The sequence below is a fragment of the Psammomys obesus genome, unplaced genomic scaffold, assembly GCF_907164565.1.
Source record: "Psammomys obesus unplaced genomic scaffold, mPsaObe1.curated_primary_1811, whole genome shotgun sequence".
Taxonomy (NCBI): Eukaryota; Metazoa; Chordata; class Mammalia; order Rodentia; family Muridae; genus Psammomys; species Psammomys obesus.
Genome location: NW_026596040.1, coordinates 239898 through 244388, shown reverse-complemented (window position 1 = coordinate 244388; position 4491 = coordinate 239898).

Genomic DNA, 4491 nt, shown 5'->3' with positions numbered 1-4491 from the left:
GGCATACTAAGTAAGCAAACAATGTATTTCCAGGTTGACAGATGCGTGACTGGTAAGGACACTATCGAGAAGTGGGGACACTTACTAAGCATTGTGAATCAGATCCATTCTGTACATTACTCACATATTTCCATGGGCTGATTTTCATAACAGCCTTGCTACATTTCCTTTTTTTTTTTTCCAGAAAAGGAAACTGAGGCAAAGAGAGTTAAGTTGCTTGCTCAGGTCACACAGCTGGTTGAACTAATGCCAGGGTTTTATTGTAAAGACCTTTTTCTTTTCTTCTTGTTTTTGTTTTTGTTTTGTTTTGTTTTGTTTTGTTTTGTTTTGTTTTGTTTTGTTTTGTACGAGACAGGGTTTCTCTGTGTAGCCCTGGATGTCCTGGAACTAGCTCTGTAGACCCAGGCTGGCCTTGAACTCGCAGAGATCTGGGTGTGTCTGCCTCCCAAGTACCGGGATCAAAGGCGTGTGCCACCACTGCTGGGCAAGACTTTGTTCTTAATCACTATATTCACATGCTCTGTGTGAACAAAGTGACTTCCAGAGTGATGAAGATGTCAGTAAGTTTTGTTTGGGCTGAGGAAAGAGAGATGTTGTCATCGTGGAAGGAGGTGCTCTTCCCCTTTTTTCGGGTTCTGCCCCCTCTCCTGCTCAGTAATGCCCCTTCTGTCCCTTGTGGTGTAGTTAAGAGCTAATATTTCCCAGTGCCGTGCTTCTTTCTCTCTGCGTGAAAAATACCAGAGACCAAATCAAACCACACAATGAAGAGCATGGGAAAGAAAAAGACTGGGCTGGTTGTGGGAAGAGCGTTGGAGAGATAACACACTGGGAGAAGTGCTCAGTGACTAAAGTTTGTGGAGGCTCGGAAGGGCTGAAATGGGTTCTAAGGCCTTCTGTGAGGTACAGCCTCAAAGAACCTGTTCATATTTTGTGTTTGTATCAAGATTTTGGTTCTTGTGGGTCCTATAGCTTCAATTTGGGTTTCATAGAGAAGAGAGCTCAGAGCAGTTCAATAATGCAGCAGGTTTTTTTTGTTTGTTTGTTTTGGCTTTTTTTGGGGGGGGGCAGGAAACCAAAAAGCCTTTTTATTGGTAGAGATTACCACCACCATCTTCCCAGTTAAAACAGCAGGACCAATGAAAAGTGGGAGGACCTGACTCAGGACCTAGGAGGGAGCCAACTTGGAAATGAAGAGAGCTCTCCAAGAAGCCCACTTACCTAGGCTCTTTCCTTCCTGTGGCTCTTTCACAACTCTACAGTCGCAGGCCTGCTCTGAGCCACACCAGTCCTTGAGCCTCTCATGAGCCATGCTCAGAGGACAGGAGAAGCCTCATCACCCAGAGCCTCTGCACTGCAGCGCCCTTGAGAAGAGTGTGGAAAAGGCCTGGCTGTGCTCACACTAACACAGTGGGGCTTTAGTGTACCATGCAAATGGAGCTCTCTGCCCACCCCTGCCTTCACTCTCAGCCACCTCCTGCTTGGCCTGTTTCTACCGTGACAGAGGCTAAAAAAGAAAAGCCTTCTGCTTCACGCCAGAGCCTGAGGCCCTGGGGCACTCCTCTTCCAGAGATTCTAGCTCAGTGGTTCTCAACCTTCCTAATGCTGAAACCCTTTAATACAGTTCTTTAATACAGGCTATGGTGACCCTCCCAACCATGAAACTCTTTTCATTGCTACTTCATAACTGTAATTTTGCTACTGTTATGAACTATAATGTAAATATCTGTGTTTTTCAATGGTCTTAGGCAAGGGTTGTTTGACCCCCAAATGGGTCTAGACAGGTTTAGAACCACTGTTCCAGAGTCAAAGAATTGTCCTTGTCTTGCTGAGCTGAGGCTATGGGAATCTTCTTGAATCTCTCTATGCCATCAGGGATAGATGATGAGAACCTAGATACAAAGAAAGACAGAAGCCAGAAAGACAAAGACAAACAACAACAGAGAGATCCAGAGATGGGGGGGAAATGTTTCCAAGGTGGAGGGTGTGGAGAACAGAGTGAGAGAGACAGAAATGGAGGTATAGAAAGAACAGAGGGGACTGGGAGGTGGCTCCACAGTTAAGAGCACCGGCTGCTTTTCAAAGGACCTGGATTTGGTTCCCAGCACTCACAACTGCCTCTAACTCCATTTCCAGAAGATCTGATGCCCTCTTGTGGGCTCAGCAGGCACTGCATGCAAGGAGTGTACAGACACAATCAGACAAGAAACAAAAAATATATTTTTTTAAATTACGGGAAGAAAAGAGGAGAGAGAAGAGGGAAAAGAAAGGTAAGAGGAAAAAAATAGTTGAGGGGAAAGAGAGAAGGAAGTACAATCCAAGGACCAGAAGGCTTCTACCCACCTCACATCACTGAACTGAGGAAGAGAGGGTGGAGCCTGAGAGAGGAAGGCAGGTCTAGCTCTCTGTGCCTCTGCCCTGCCCCTGGTGTCCTTACCTTGGAACTCAGAGGGGAGAATAATCAGTGATATTTATCATTTCCTTCAGGCACAAAAGTGATAACAAGCCGGCATATTAGCCATAATTATACCTCTGTTAGGAGCAGAAATCAAGTGCATTTCCACCTCATAGTATTGTAGATCTTTAAAATATCATTTATGTTCATTACTGTTTTAAAATTATGTGAGGTATCAACCTAACACTTGCTCTTATTTAAAGCATTAATAAAAAAGCACATACATTACTGTATCACATTAAAATAGTTTTATAACTTTATTGCAATACAGTTGGTTTCCTTCATGCTCCTATACATTTTATTTTATGCATTTTAACACATTATTGTGAAAGGAAGTTCATACGATCTCCCCACTGCAAAAAGAAACAAAATAAAAAGGGTTGGAATTTCTGCACCTTACCGGATGCCCCCTCGCACCTGGCTCATAACCTGGAGCACTGTGCTTTGTTTCGTTTTGTTTTGTTTTTCCTTTTTTGTAATATCCCTCTCTTGCAGGGTCAGCCTGTCCTCAGACAAGAAGCCGGCTAGCCTAGGCAAGGATTTGATAAGGGGAAATTCCTGTGAGAGGGGAGGGGCCTGGGTCTGGGAGAGCTAGGAGCAAGGAGGTTGGGAGGAGGGGTCACAGACCATCCATCATGCAGTTTAAGGAAAATCCCAGATCTCTCGCTAAGCCTTGCCATAGGCAGGAACTCATGGTTTTCAAAGGGAAGCAGCTGGGACTGTGATTAATTTCATTCCTTATAGCAGAAGATCCATGAGGAACATTGTCACAACCACTGGAGGGAAGGAGGGAGTCCTCGATCATAGAGACCTGCTTCAGAGGTCCTGTCCAGGGTTTGTAGGTGACTTGGAGAATCTGCTGCTTTCTAGCCTGATCAAGTCATTTAACGGTCCTGTCTCCTTATCTGGAAAATAAAGGTAAAATTTCCTATTTTATATGAGTATATTGTGATGAGCAATTGAAGTTTGCAAAGCAATGTTTGCACAGAGCCTGGGACACTGTCTGCTCTCAATTGTTAGCTATTATTATGGGCATTTTAATTATTAATTCTTATTATCTATCCTTTTCTAAATGGGAAGGCCCTGGGGACGGGAGGGCTGTAGGAGGCTGAAGATGACAATCGCTCCCTGAGCTGAAACAGCAAGGAGAGATGAGACTCACTTCCTAACACTCCTCTGCGCTTCACCCCCAACCCCAGAAGCAGGGGTCTTCCTCCAGCTACCGACAGTTTCTGTGTCTGCTGACTCACAGCCAACTTCCTCTCCTAATACAAACAGGAAAGCGAACTGGCCAGCACACCCTCAAGGCTCCAACAGCACACACAGCTAAACACTGGTCCTGTCCTGAGGGAGAATTATCTTGGGGATACTCTTGGGGACAGACTTCAGAGCTGGAATTCCTGAAAATGCTGCTGGGGGCGGAGAGGATCACTTTCCCACCGCCCACCCTGCTCCAGATGAAGTCAAGTGGGAGAGTCGAGATGAGAGGCTTTTCCCAAGAATGAAAAGGTCCGAGCCTGTTTGGTCACCGTCCTTGCCCCCAAAAGGCAGCCTCGATTTGGAAGAGCCAGGAAAAGAAACCTAGGCTGGGCGCTTGGGGCAACAGAAGCCAGTGAGCCTTCTCTGCTGGGCCCAGCACAGAGAGGGGTCCTCAGCACCGGAGGCACTGCCCACTCTGCTCTCATCTCCCATTTAACTGGGTGCCTGAGTCCAGCCCACCCTGCTGAGTGCGGGAGAGGAGCCCAGAAGTTTTCAGGCCCCACACCTTCTCCCCACTGGCAAGAGCGGATGCAAAGGTCCTCTGCAACGCTTTTTTTCGCTTTGTTTCTACTCTCTGCCCCCGTCTCTGACCTGGCCCTCGGTCTTAGTCCCTTTCCCAGAAGTTTCTGAGTCCCAACCTTTTGTTCTGGGAGAAAGCAGAATACAGACCCCGGATAAGCAAAGCGGTTGGGTAAGTGGCCCAAACCACCTGAAGGCGGGCGCTTGCACAAGGAGCAGTGAGCTGTCGGGGCGGAGCCGGGCTGTCGGGGCAGGGCTGC